The following is a 15,957-nucleotide window of genomic DNA, read 5'->3' as shown; positions in this document are numbered from 1 at the left end:
AAGTATCACGTTTTATACTTTCATGTTCTACTCCTCGCAGGATGATCAGATTCGGCTGAAATTTACTCATAAAATGCAAAACACATTGTTGATGATGTGTTGACTGTGGTGAGGGGGCGTGTCTGTGGGGTGGCGGGAAATTTTGATGGACCGCCACAAAACACGAATTCGAGTGTACATTGTCCAATCGACTCCACACTTCAAATGCTTGATAACAGTCCCGCCCTGAACACGTGTACATGACAATATTCAGACATAGTGATAGCGCCACCTACTGGCAACAGGAAGTAAGCGCTGCATGGCGATTTTGAGCTGATTAACGGCAGATTTTCATGTTGTGGTCCGCACGTGTTACGACGGCACGTGACGCGGCCGCAGCACTCCCCGAGTTGCGTGGAGTGCAAGGTCCCGCCCAACGCTGCTTGCAGCTTTAATTGTTTTTGTTACTTTCTGAATCTCTTGCATGGTTAAATATATGATTTTTATTTATGAAAAAATTTCCCCCTTGCAATTTTTAACAGCCCCCTCAGTCACCTACCCTGGACATAACCTGAATTTACAACATAATTTCTGTTGATTTTCTGCCCTGCTCCAGTTCCCCATTCATCACTGCCACAGCTCTGTATGAATATGCTGCTGTAAATATTTATTACAATGTCTTTCTGAAATATTCCTATTATGTTATTTTGGTGGCAAGTGCACCCTCACATGGACAGGAAACTGAAAGTAGAGATATTGTGGTCAGTAATGTCAGTAAATTTTAAGAAGATTAACAAATGTCCAAACCGACTCTAAACTAAGTTTATATCAGTGTGCACTTTCCTATGCCTGCTTCTGATCTCACCCATAACAGAATTATCCACAACTCTGCTGTCATCAGCAGGCTGCTGCTTGCAGTGAAAGGTTTTGATAAACCCACAGTCCACTACCTGCCCAGCATCGAACAGCAGACAATGGTAGAGATTAGCTAAAGCTGCCCAATAAGCCCTCTGAACTAAATGTTAAAATAAGAACTTTATCATTGCATTTAACAACAAACAACTAAATGTGTCCTTCCTGACATCCTTGTCATCACTCATCATCATTCGTTTCCTCCACCACCATAATTAAGGTTAGGTTTAGGATCAAAAACCACTAAATGTACAGTATATAATTTCTGTCACAAGGGGGTCTCTTGTCACCCCTGGATTAGAAGACATACATTTAGCGACTATAGACTATACAGTAGAATATATATAACTGTGAATATATGATTTAAATACGATGCTAGGTGGTGGGACTTGCTGAGAAAACAGCGGGTCGCATGCCGGTGCTGAAGCCCATTCCCCGGTGAACTATGTTTACCATTGCACCACCCCACCCTCTGTGGTTAGTGTTAGGTTCAGTTGGCATCTGTGTAGATATGGAAAATGCTTTTGTGTGTACCAAAAATCATGCATATTGTTGAATCTAATATTGTTGTTCAAAAACATCAATGTTACATCCATGCTTCCCAGTCTAGGAACACTTTATATAAAGTATGTATTCTCTCTCAGGGTTACACATAGTGCAAATCTATTTCTACAGCACTTATATCTAATGCATCAAATGAGTAAAAGAATGGCTCTATCAGTCCACATGGCCACACTGTGTTATTGAAGGAGCTGGTATTGCTCAGTGTGTATCACTGTCTCCAGGTGGTCTGATACATATGGACTGGGAGAGCACTTAACAAACAGCTGTCACAAGTGCTGAACATCTTTATGTTGCTATAGGCAACAAAAAAGCCTGCTGTTGGATGACAGTCACGGAGGGTTTAAGTGCTCTCTGTGGTTAAAACGCTCGTCTGTGTGTTGCCTGCAGGGCCGACACACGGGGAAATGATGCACTGTATTCTACAACAGAGAGCCTGCAGCAGCTGTTTGTTTACTGAGATCAGGCTGAGCGCTCACTTGATGTTTCTGTTGTTCTGAAAACAGAATGTACCATGCAGTCGATAAGCATAAGATAGTTTTGTTGTGTTGGCTCTGTACTCCAGCACAGTGCCGTTAAAAGAAACAATTGGGTTTATTCACAAATTAGACACATTACTTATTACTTATTATTTCTCTTCAATGTATTTGTTACAATGGCATTATAGACACATAAAGACAGCTCACATCTTCAAACTTTATATGTAGTATAATAGCGCCAAAGTCCAAATATAGGAAGAAAGTAGTGGTAGACCAATGGGTTAAGTACAGGACCTGCACCTGGGAGGCTGGCATTTGACTTCCCAGTAAGATAGTGTTTTAGACTTAGTTGACTTATAATGTTCCTTAGTATAGTAAAATAGTTTCTTTAGTTTTCAGTCGCACTGTGGTTAGTTTTAAAATGTTAAGACATCTTAACCTTTTGGTTAGGTTTAGGAAACAAAACCACCTGTTTAGGTGAAAGGCAACAAAACCACTTGGTTAGGTTTAGGATACAACATCGCCTGGCTATTCCTAGTGCTTGAATGTTACGCAGGGCATATCTTGACATGAAAAGCAATAGGATCCTATAATAACACTGAAGCAACACTTAGTGTCAGGTCCACAGACTTTCTTTTGTGGAAACTAAATAACACAGCATGGAAGGTTGGGGGTTAAGGCACTGACCATGTGTCTGGTTATAATCTGACCTGTTGTCTCTCCACTATTGTTATCTAATAAAGGCATGAAGATTCCTTGGAGACCGTTGATGACCACACAGCCCAGAGAGAGGTAAGATCAGATTTTTGTATATTCAGAATTTGCCTTTTTTCAAATAACGAAAAACAAAAATCAACAATGCATCTGTGTGGAACTTGTTTTATTTACCTACAATTTGCAGTTAGCTGTTTCTTGTTGTTGTTTGTAATGACTCAAGGGACTCTGGCTCTGCATCATTAAGAGCAGCTACTTTTGTTTTCTCCACATTTTTCTCTTCGTATTAGTGAGAGCTAATAGCAACAATTTTTTTATTTGTGGGAACATAAAATACATGTGACAGTTCTTTATGTCACTATACTGTCTGCTTACGTTTGTAACCTGATTTGTATTCCAAGGCTTGCTCGCTTTAATATCTGCATTATCTCAAGTCTCTCAGTGCTGCTTTTGTTTTCCTCATTGATACTCTCATACACACCATGCCAGACGTTGAATCATCATATGTTTCCAAGAGAGCTTTGAAAAAGTTGCTGCAGTTATTGGATTTCCACCTTGACAATCTATAACGATGATGTTTTCACAGGTCCTAATATGAGCGCCTGGCACTTAATGAGCAGAATTCTGTCATGCGCCTATTGAGAAGGTGTTGAGATATTCTGTGATTTATACTCTATATATTTGCCTGTATGATTATTAACTAGAATAGAAATATGTTTACTTGTGCTTACATTGATTATGCTTACATTGATAAAGGGCTGTTAAGGGAATACTAATAACCGAAATAAAGTAATGAATATTAGATGTTTGTATGATGTGTTATAGAATTGTAACTTACTAATGAATATGAATAGCAGGCACAGTATAAGGGAGAAGAGTGTGGGTAGTTGTTTGGGAGAGGTAGCAGTAAACACGGCCTCCGAGGTCAGTGTCAGGAGCTCGTAAAAACAATGATAGAACACATGACGGACTCCTTCCAGTCGTGAAAAACAACTTCATATCTGGAAGAGAGAGTACGAAGTGTATACGTAGGTTTAAATAATATGTGCATAGGTTTAGATAACATGTCATTGAATGTCAGAAAAAGAGGCTGTTTTCCCCTTCGATGAGTTCCAGGTTGTGGCTACCCCATCAACACCATCCTTGGAGACAAGATACCAAGGGGACAAGGGGTGGAGATTATACCATCTTATGCTATGTGTGTTATCTTCAAAAATATAAGAACTGATGTTAGGAACAGGAGGTGGCTCAGACTTCGTGAACTGGCAGACCTTGTGCAGGTCAGGTTAACCGTAGTTGAACCCAGAGCTCTGTTACTTTTGTACAATATACTGGTGTTAAAATAAAGCTGTTTTTTTATACCCCAAAATCCTTCTATCGCTTCATTAAAAGAACACGTGGGTTTTTGAAATACAGAGATTCCTGCCACTCTCTTTCGGCAGCTAGATAATCCAACCGTATGCTGTACATAAGCTCTGGAGAAAGTTTGTCGCTGCACGAATGTGTCCCAATGAGAGAGTTTTCCTTTCTTCTTCCGTAGCATTTGCAGTCAAAGTTACAGATTTTCTCCATTTCGCTGTCTTTATCCCCTTCACATGTTACCGTAGATATAGCGTCTGATATCTTACGCTCCAGCTCCTCTGGTGTGAGGCCAAGAGATTCTTCCTCGTCTTCATCTTCAGCTAAGGTCAGCTGTAGATTAGGGATGTTCTCCAGTGTAATACAGTCGCTTTCATCGTCAGTGCACTCATCAGAATCAGAAGTGAAATCGGCATCGGAATAACCAGAAGTATCCGGCATCTCGCTAAAGTCACGATTTAGCTCTTCTGCAATGCATTTTTCCTGGTCCATCCTCATTCAATGATGAAATCACATGCAGCTTCGAGAAGTAGCAGAACTTATGTGGGGGGGGGGCTGCATAAGTAGCCATGTGGTTCATTAGTAACGTGCCCCTGATTCGCCAAAAAAAACAAAAGCACGTGAATGGTCACAGGTAGCCAGTATGGAAATTACCTGTATCGCCGGACACGCCCAGCGAAGCACCAGCCTTTCCTGAAACTATACCCAATTTCAAACACAAAATGTATACTTTTAAGGCAACCAATACTGTTATCTGAAACGTGGAGTGGCTTCTTCATGATCTCAACTTGCACATTCTGTAAAAAAAACGAAAATCACTAATTTTGAAAAAAACGATAGTTTCTTTGTTTATGTGAATTCCTCCCAGCCGGCTTGCTACTGGTTTTCTCGTGGCGCGTCACGTATGTGTAAAAAGAAAGATTAAGCCTAACTTACAGGTCCAGTGTGTAGGATTTAGTGACATCTAGTGATGTAGTTTCAGATTACAACTCCTTCACATCACCCTCCCCTTTCAAGTGTAAAGGAGAAACTATGGTGGCCGCAAAATGCAAACGCCCCAATCTAGAGCCAGTTTGCTTTGTCCATTCTGGGATACTGTAGAAACATGGCAGTTCAACATGGTGAACTTAGTGGAAGTTAAGTTATCCATTGTTGATCCCTGTAGGGAAATTCAGTCTGCATTTGACCCCTACAAAGTACTAGAAGCAGTGGGGACCAACCCCAGTCATATGAGTCAAGGCCACTGACTTGAGAATTGATGGTGCGGGTAATCGGAACACATGCAAACACAGCGGCATGCAAACTCCAGACCCTGTCTGGGATTCAATTCAATTTAATTCAGTTTTATTTGTATAGCGCCAATTCCTAACAAAAGAGCAGGTCTAGACTGTGCTTCTTATAAAATTATTTACAGAAATCCAACAGTTCCCACCAATGAGCAAGCACTTGGCAAGGAAAAACCTTTAAGAGGCAGGAACCTCAGACAGACCCCGGCTCTAGGTGAAGAAGAAGTAAAGTTAGTAACATACATTAATGGGACATGAATGTGTGCAGAAAGAGAGGGAGAGGAAGAGAGGAGCTCAATGCATCATGGGGAATCCCCCAGCAGTCTAGGCCTACAGCAGCATAACTAACTATAAGCTTTATCAAAGAGGAACGTCTTAAGCCTACTCTTGAATGTGGTGAGGGTGTCTGCCTCCCAAACCAAAACTGGAAGTTGGTTCCACAGGAGAGGAGCTTGGTAACTGAAAGCCCCTGCTCCTGTTCTACTTTTAGAGACTATTGGAACCACAAGTAGCCCTGCATTCAGAGAACGTAGTGTTCTAGTTGGGTAGTAGGGTACTATGAGCTCTTTAAGATATGAAGGGGCCTGACCATGAAGAGCTTTGTAGGTGAGGGAGGATTTTAAATTATATTCTGAATTTTACAGGGAGCCAGTGCAGAGAAGCTAATGTACTTCTGTCAGGTACTGTCAGTACTTGTGCTGCAGTGTTCTGAATTAATTGTAGCGTCTTAATGGACTAATTGGGGCAGCCTAATAATAGGGAGTTGCAGTAATCCAGCCTAAAAGTAAGAAATGCATAAACTAGTTTTTCTGCATCTGTCTGTGACAGGATGTGTCTGATTATTATTAAGTAAAAAAAAGGCAGTCCTTGAGGTTTGCTTTATTTTGAAGTACATATCCTGATCAAAATTAACTCCAAGATTCCTGACGGTGGTACTGGAGGCCAAGGTCATACCATCTAGAGTACCTCTTAGACATCTTTAGACAGTGAGTTTTGGAGTTTGGAGCCAAGTACAAGAACTTAAGATTGATCATATCCAGTAAATAGGTGCCAACTAAGGGTAAGACTTCTTTAAGGAGCCTAGTTGATGGGGTCTAAAAGACAGGTTAATGGCTTCGATGAAGAAATGATTGAAGTTAATCAATGCGGATTGATAGCAAAAAAAAAGTCTAAGAGTATTTCTGATTTTACATTTGTTAAAATTCCTGAATTCGGAGAGGCAGAGTTGAGGGCATTTGGTTATTAATTTTGTCTCTAATAGTAATAATTTTATCTTAAAGAAACTCATAAAGTCGTTACTACTGAGGGTTATGGGCAGGGACGGCTGGTATATATGGGCTAACAGTAAAGGCAGGGGGCCTAGACAGACCAGACCCGGGCAGCAAAAGCTGGCTTTGGGGACGTGGAATGTCACTTCGCTGGGGGGGAAGGAGCCGGAACTGGTGCGGGTGGTGGAGCGCTATCAATTAGATCTGGTGGGGCTTACTTCTACGCACAGTCGAGACTCTGGATCCTTACTCCTGGATAGGGGTTGGACTTTATTCTTCTCTGGAGTTGCCCAAGGTGTGAAGTGCCAGGCTGGTGTGGGGATACTAACAAGCCCCCGGCTGAGCACCTCTACGTTGGAGTTCACCCTGGTGGACGAGAGGGTAGCCTCCCTACACCTACAATCTGTGGGGGGTGGAACTATGACTGTTGTCTGTGCTTATGCACCAAACAGCAGTGAAGAATATTCGGCCTTCTTGAAGACCCTGAATGAAGTCCTGTATAGGGCTCCAGTACGGGACTCCATCGTTCTCCTGGGAGACTTCAATGCACATGTGGGCAATGATGGAGATACTTGGAGGGGCGTGATTGGGAGGAACGGCCTCCCCGATTTGAACCAGAGCGGTGTTTTGTTGCTGGACTTATGTGCTAGTTATGGATTGTCCATAACGAACACCATGTTCGTACATAGGGATGCTCATAAGTGTACGTGGTACCAGAGCACCCTAGGCCAAAGGTCTATGATCGATTTTATGATTGTATCATCAGAACTGAGGCCGCATGTATTGGACACTCGGGTAAAGATAGGGGCGGAGCTGTCAACTGATCACCATCTGGTGGTGAGTTGGGTTAGGTGGCGGGGGAAGCCACTGGACAGATCTGGTAAACCCAAACGTGTAATACGGGTGAACTGGGAACGTCTGGAGGAGGCCCCTGTCTGAGAGACCTTCAACTCCCACCTCTGGCGGAGCTTCTCCTACATTCCTGTGGAGGCGGAGGACATCGAACCGGAGTGGTTGATGTTCAAAGCTTCTATTGCTGAAGCTGTGGCTGTGAGCTGTGGTCTTAAGATCTTTGGTGCCTCAAGGGGCGGTAACCCTCGAACACGGTGGTGGACACTGGTGGTCAGGGAAGCCGTCCAACTGAAGGAGGCCTTCCGGGATATGTTATCCCGGGGGACTCCTGAGGCAGTTGCAGGGTACCGGCAGGCCCGAAGCACTGCAGCCGCAACAGTGAGGGAAGCAAAACAGCGGGTGTGGGAGGAGTTCAGAGAAGTCATGGAGAAGGACTTTCAGACGGCACCCAGGCGCTTCTGGAAAACCGTCCGACACCTCAGGAGGGGGAAGCGGGGAACCATTCAAGCGAATTGGGCGGTGGAAGGAACACTTTGGGGAACTCCTGAACCCAACTAGACTAACAAACCCACCCTCTGTGATAGAGGCAGGACTGGAGTGTGATGGGGGATCTACATCAATTTCCCTGCGGGAAGTCACTGAGGTAGTCAGACAACTCCACAGTGACAAAGCCCTGGGGATTGATGAGATTCGTCCAGAAATGCTGAAGGCTCTGGGTGTTGAGGGGCTGTCTTGGTTGACATGCCTTTTCAACATTGCGTGGAAGTCAGGGACAGCGCCAAAGGAGTGGCGGACTGGGGTGGTGGTTCCCCTATTTAAACAGGGGGACCAGAGGGTGTGTGCAAATTACAGAGGCATCACACTACTCAGCCTCCCTGGGAAAGTTTACTCTAAGGTGCTGGAAAGCAGGGTCCGGACGATTGTTGAACCTCTGATTGAAGAAGAACAGTGCGGGTTTTGTCCTGGTCGTGGAACAACAGACCAACTCTTTACTCTCTCAGGTGTCCTGGGATGGGAGTATGCCCATCCGGTCTACATGTGCTTTGTGGATTTGGAGATGGCATATGACCGGGTTCCCCAGGATATCCTGTGGGAAGTGCTGCGGGAGTATGGGGTGAGGGGGCCAGTTCACAGGGCCATCCAAGCCCTGTATTTCCAAAGCGAGAGTTGTGTCCGGATTCTTGGTCGTAAGTCGAACTCGTTTCCAGTGGGTGTTGGCCTCCGCCAGGGCTGCGCTTTGTCACCAATCCTGTTTGTAACTTTCATGGACAAGATATCGAGGCATAGTCGTGGGGGGGCAGGGGTTGCAGTTTGGTGGGCTGAGGATCAGCACCTCTAAATCGGAGGCCATGGTTCTCAGCAGGAAACCGATGGATTGTCTACTCCGGGTAGGGAGTGAGTCCTTACTCCAAGTGAAGGAGTTCAAGAATGGAGCAGGAGATTGGCCGGAAAATCAGGGCAGCAGGGGCGGTATTGCGGTCCCTGTATCGCACTGTTGTCACGAAAAGAGAGTTGAGCCGAAAGGCGAAACTCTCGATCTACCGGTCGATCTTTGTTCCTACCCTGACCTATGGTCATGAGAGATGGGTTGTGACCGAAAGAACGAGATCCCGTGTACAAGCAACCAAAATGGGTTTCCTCAAGAGGGTGGCCGGCGTCTCCCTTAGGGATAGGGTGAGAAGCTCGGACATCCGCGAGGGACTAGGAGTAGAGCCGCTTCTCCTTTGCGTCGAAGGAGCCAGCTTAGATGGTTCGGGCATCTGATGAGGATGCCTCCAGGGCGCCTCCCGAGGGAGGTGTTCCTGGCAAACACAGTAGCATAAGCTTTCATTGACAGGTGTCCTAACACGCCCCCTTCATATGCTGCCCATTTGGGCTGAATTCAATCACAGCGCAGTAGCTACAGTACAGTGACCTTCGACCAATCACAGTGCAGTAGCTACAGTACAGTGAGGCTAGTTCGTAGTATGGTGGGCATTAGCATGAACATGAACGAGGTGGATTATTTACTTTCTAATCAATTTTTGGTCTTTGGAGTAAAAATGGGAACACATCATCCAAATGATGTTAAAATAACACGAAAGGACAAACGACAAAATCGTAATTTTGTGTTACGTGGTTTCAGCTAACAGACTGGCTAACAGCAAGTGCTGCTAGGAATTCACTTTTCTGTTTCCATGTTTGTGGTTTGGAGGAGACACAGTTTGGACCCAACAAGGAATTGTGGATTTAAAATATTTATCCGACAAAATTAGTAAACATGAATGCAGCACGAGCCACATTGGAAATAGCGTAAAGTTGTCATTGCTGGGTTTTTTGGCATCAGGCCATTCTTTTGGGTATGTCTCCCCAGTGTTGCTGTAGAGCCCTTGCTATAACAAAGTATACAATGTTGTTGCTGTAACTTGATGTGATGCTGCTGTTGCTGCTGTGTGATGTATTGAGAGTGTAATGCATTCGTTAGCCCACCCACCCAAAATCACCACCACCCGTCACTGGTTTTGGGGATACATGCTGTGACTCTGTCAGCCTGGCTTCAGTGCTGAAGAGGAACCTGGGGTTGTTCTTATTTTCTTCTATTAGTGCTGAATAATAGGCTCCTCTGGCATTATGGAGGTCCTTTCTATATGTTTTAAGATTATCTTGCCAGCTTGAACGTCATTCTAATAGTTTGGAAGAGTGCCATTTCCTTTCAGATTTCCACGCTTTTTTGTTTTAATTGGCTTGGTTTGGTTGTTGTACCACTGTGCTAGCCTCCTATGTTTTAATATTTTCCTTTTTATAGGGGCAATAGAATCTATTGTTGTTCGCAGTGAGCCTGCAGCACTATTGACAAGATGATCGATTTGGCAGGGACTAAGGTTATTATAGGAGTCCTCTGTTATATTCAGACATGGCATTGAATTAAACATTGATGGGTTAGGGTTAGATTTAGCTACAGCACTGTCAGATAGACATTCTGGCTTGTAATCTAGTAATAGGAATTCAAAAGTTATTAAACAATATAAAATAAATCACACCCAGGAAGGAAGGTGACCCACTGTGTCTGTAAATAAAAAAACTGCCCATTCTTAGGTAACGCATAATAATAATAATAAAAACATAATAATTTCTATTTTCCGGTGACTATACACTAATGAAAACATATCTACGGATATTTTACTCCATTTCGACCAATAGGTCCTCCTAAATGTTAAACACTGGACCTTTAACTATCATGATTACACATTGTCACTGCAGCCGCAGTCATGCCACTTATGTGTATGTATTAACTAATGTTTGCATCTATATTATGCTTTTTCGATTGGTGAAATAGAGTGACACGCATAAAAAAAAATATATATAAAAAAATATATACATAGTGGACTTACATTAAGACAAAAACATGAGACAGCTACCATGATATATGTCCTGATAAGATAAAAGACAGGTGTGGGTATCATGGCTGTGTGTAGCCTATTTGGGATTTGGTGTATGAAGTAAAGAGTATTGCATGTGTGGCTGAGAAAAAGACGTTAATGTTGTATTTATGATAAAAGTATGCTGTAACAAAATTAATGCAATCCATAATACATCAATACAATAATTTGACTAATACTGTAATAATTAGCCCATTGTAGAATTTTTAAGTCACTATATGTGGATACATTTACATGGAGGACAGTAAATGTAGTGCATTACATATATTTACACTAGTAAATAGAGAGTGATTTTGGACACAGCCCTACATACTGACAGGTTCTGGCTTTTCTGTGGAGTATCTTTATTAACCATCGGCTGATGGCAGACATCGACAGTGAGATACCTCATTCACATTTCATTTGTCCTTCCAGCAGAGCGGACTGATAACGGATTAGCGACGAATGAGGTCTGGCATCAAGGAGCAGCGCAGTCACATATAATACATCTGGAAAAGATAACATTAAGCTATTGATATTATTAATTCTTATTCTAGGAGCGCCGCAGAGAGTGGCAGCTTGGAGGGAGCTGTTGCGCCTAAAATTTTACTAGTTCTTTATTCCTTCTTAAATAGCACTGTGTTTATTGTTGTAAATAGACCTCCAGTGTTGGTAGTTCTTTTTTTACTTTTTTAGCCATAGTTGAACTTAGTTTTTTTAAATATAAACAATGTGTAGGAATGTGGACACAACAACCACCACACAACAAAACACCGGAGGTTATTCACGTGAGGTCTTCCTACGGTATCGGGATTTACGTGTCGCATGCCGGAGGGAGATCCCGGTGGAGTTAAGGAGACGAAGGAGAGGAACCAGAGTAGGCACGTTGGTGAGGACCAAAAAGATAGAGAGGCGGTGGAGATAAAAGCCATGTCTTCCCTCGGTTGTCATGGGAAACGTACGCTCGCTGAACAAGACGGACAAGCTCTCGGCCCTGGTCAACGGACAGCGAGAGTATCGGGAGTGCAACATATTATGTCTGACGGAGATATGGCTGAATGACATTACACCAGACTGTTAAGTGGAACTAGCTGGCTTTTCACTAGTTCGAGCAGACAGGTAGAAAAAGCGGTAAAAAGTCTGGAGGAGGGCTCGCTGTCTTTGTGAACTCTAAATGGTGTAACCCTGGACATGTTGTCAAGAACGCAGAAATCGCCATGCCTGACATTGAACTGCTGGCCATAGGGTTAAGGCCATACTATCTGCCCCGTGAGTTTTACGGCCACTATTGTCATCACTGTTTACATTCCTCCATCGGCAGTAGCGGCGCACACCTGTGACGTCATCCACTCCACCATTGCAGACCTGCAGACACGTCATCCCAGTGCATTCATCATCATAAATGGAGATTTTAACCATGCCAAAATCTCAAAGACCCTGACAGACTTTACCCAATATGTCACCTGTAACACCAGAGGGGAAAAGACCTTAGATCTGCTCCACAGCCCTCCCCCCTCTCGGCAAATCTGACCACTGCCTGATACATCTCAATCCTACATACAGGCCTGCTGTTAGGAGGAAACAGTCCATCACCACCAGGACTGTGCAGCAGTGGTCGGTGGAGGCAGAGGAGGCCTTGATGGAATGTTACAGGACAACCGACTGGGAAGTGTTCCAGGAAGACTACAGAGATGACATCAAGGGTCTCACCCAGCGTCACAGACTACATCAGGTTCTGTGAGGACATTGAGGAGCATTACTGGCATGAAAAGGTCAGCAGGTTCAGTAGATGGTACAAAGGGACGTGCCAATGAGCTAAACTTGTTCTTCAATAGGTTTGACTCACAAACCCCCTCCACCTCTTCAGGTACCCCCTTTCACACCCTGGATACCCCACCCTCCTCCTCCACAGCCCGTATTCCCCTTGATGACTGTAACACCACCACCCTCATCTGCCCTAAACCCCCCTCTACTCACTCCCCTTTCCCATCCCCCCATCCTCTCAATTTCTCCACCCCACAAACCTCCACCTCCTCCCCCCACCTACCTCTCTCCACTAAACCAACTCTCCCACCCCCTTGCACCCCTCCCCTCCTCCCCCCCTCCCCCCTCTACCAATCACCTCACAGCTGGGAACTGTCACCCCCCAATCACTGCCACAACAAACCCGGTCATCACAAGATGCCAGGTGAGACGGCAGCTCACCAGGACCCGGATAAAGAAGGCCAGTGGTCCAGACGACATCAACCCGAGAGTCCTTAAGGTGTGCGCAGAGCAACTGGCAGGAGTGTTCGAGCATCTGTTTGACCTCTCCCTGAGGTTGAAGAAGTTCCTGTTCCCAAAAAAGGAAGACCCAACTCTCTCAAAGACTTCAGGCCTGTAGCCTTAACGTCACATGTTATGAAGACCTTTGAGAGACCTCAGACCCCTGGTACGCGACTGCCTGGACCCTCTGCAGTTTGCGTACCAGGCCGACATCAGCGTGGATGATGCCATCATCTACCTGCTTCACAGAGCTTATACCCTCCTGGAGAAGTCACAGACCAACGTGAGGATCATGTTCTTCTTTCCAGTGCCTTCGACACCATCAAACCATCAAACCTCTCCGGCTGGCAGAAAAGCTCTTTGTGATGCAGGTGGATCAGGACCTCGTGGCCTGGATCACTGACTACCTCACTGACAGACCACAATACGTCAGACTGCACAGCTGCTTGTCAGATGTGGTAACCAGCAGCACTAGTACACCCCAAGGAACTGTACTGTCACCGTTCCTGTTCACCCTCTACACCTCTGACTTCTGATGGAGCTGGACAGTGTGGAGACTGTGACGGAGAAGAGGATGAGAGGGAAGCTGAAAGCCATCATGGACAACCCCTGTCATCCTCTCTACACTGAGCTCAGGCAGCTCAGGAGCATCTTCAGCCACAGGCTGACCCAGCCCCGAGCCTCAAAGCGGTTTGGAGGCTCATTTGTACCATCTGCCATCAGACTCCACAACGCCACAGCTCCCAGTTCCTCAAACCCCAGCAGATAAAGGCTGGTTTAGAACTCCTACCTACAACGTGCAAACCTTTTGCACTATTTATATTTGATTTCCACCATAGTAGTTTAGTAGTTTTAGTGTATATACTTTAATTATTAGTTTTTATATCTTCTAATATTAATAATATTTACTGTGATTTTGCGCTGCTTTGGCCTATTGCTGCTGTGTCGAAATGAATTTCTCCTTAGGGGGATAAATAAAAGAATTATCTTATCTTATCTTAATTTAATTTATCCTTCCACCTCCGTGCTTACTGAATGTTTTGACTGACAGTGCAACAAGCTGATAGCAGCTAGTGAGACTCTAAACCTCATGTGAACTCTTTGTTGTACCTTGTTGTTAGATGTGGAGCTGGCTGGGGGTTCAGATTTTAAACATCTTATTGACCTTTGAGACTGAATGTCAGATTTTAAAATGGGACCAGAGTCAATCAAAACAAAGATTAATCATCTTTATGTGATATTTAGAAGGCCCTCAGGCATGTGTGTAACTTACACAGCAGATGAAAACAGACTATAATTTTAACTGTTTGAGCAAACTACCAATGCCATCATCAGTCAGAACCATTGACAGTATATGTAATGGACAGAGCTTCCCAGTCTGTGAAGACCCTGACAAGAAAGTGTCTTAAACCTGCATTTTATGTAATGGCCAGCAGGGGGCATTAAAACACAGATACCATGCAGTCTTATGGAGAAATGAGCTGACTTCTTACTTGATTTATTAGCTCAGTAAACAGTTTCCTAATGAGTTTATGGTCTCAATTGCTAGTTTCAAGTCTTCTTCCATAAAGCATGTTGTTCATTTAGTGTTTTTTTGGCGTGGCTACCTTATGATTGATAAGTCATTTTCAGTGAGTCCATCCAGCTCAACGCACCAAACTCAGATCAAACTGTCAAACTAGGCAGTGCTGATCAAATATGAATCAAGAATCTGTTACTGCATTGCCTATTTCTCACCTTAAATTGTTTTAGGAACCTATTTACTGTACTGTTTATTTGTAATACGAGATTGTGTGTGACCAGACGAGCCGCCATCGTTTCCTGCTACGGGTGGGTCAAAACTGCGCAGCCAATGAGACCAGCTCAGCTCACAGTATGTCACCTCCACTGGCTCTGACAAACTGTCATAGCAACAGCAATAATGCCTTGAGGCTTTAAAATGGTTCTCCACAAACCAATGGGTGACGTCATGATAGGTTCACACTTCAGAACAGTCTGGACAAGTATTTTAGTTTAGTATCTTAGATTGCTCTTATTTTGCATTCAGGACATGTTGAAGAATCAGAAAAGGTCACTTTCTGCAACAGAAAATGCAACAGACCTCCCCCGAACTATGTTAAAAATTTCCAAGATGCAGGGTATTTTGAATTTAGTGTATCATTTCAGTCCAACTGACAATACAAATAGGTTTTTGTTTTTAAAAATCAAGTCATAGTAATTATTATTTCATTATTTCTCTCATCAAAATATTTAACTTATAAAGAATTCAATGTCAGGATTCTGAAGGGAACCCAGAAGCAGATCGGACAAAAGGGTAGAGTGTAAACAGTTTATTTGACAAAGAGTGGATTAGTGAAAAAGGGGGAGCTGGCAGCCGAGAGTGGGAGTCCAGAGGTGGGGGAGATCCAGAGAGTGGCTGGCTGGCAGGCTTGTAGTGTGGGGATCCAGTGGCTGGCTTTCAGGAAGCATGGGTTGAGTGGACTGGGTTCCGGGACTGAGTCCCAGGGACGATTCACAATACTTCACAACAATCCAGCATTGACTGGATGTGTGGCTGCTCCTTAAGTACTGCAGAAGACTGATGAGGAGCAGGTGTGGTGATGACCTCAGCCAGGTGTGTGAACAGCCAGAGATAGACACGCCCCCAGAGCACTGCCAGAAGATGACACACACCACAAGACAACACAAAACACCCAAACAGTCATCATGGCCGGTAATAAGTAATAAGGTCTGATGTTGGCCTATTTCTACGAACTATTCTGTTATACGCATGATGTTCAGTAGAAAGAATATCGTCCAACCATGTCTTTTTGAGTCAAGATGACAAACTTGTAATCTAATACCTGACAAGATGGGTCATCTACTAATTAAAATACTTTTATAT

The sequence above is a fragment of the Dicentrarchus labrax genome, unplaced genomic scaffold (genome assembly GCF_905237075.1).
Source record: "Dicentrarchus labrax unplaced genomic scaffold, dlabrax2021, whole genome shotgun sequence".
NCBI lineage: Eukaryota > Metazoa > Chordata > Actinopteri > Moronidae > Dicentrarchus > Dicentrarchus labrax.
Note: the sequence above shows the minus strand (reverse complement) of the source record.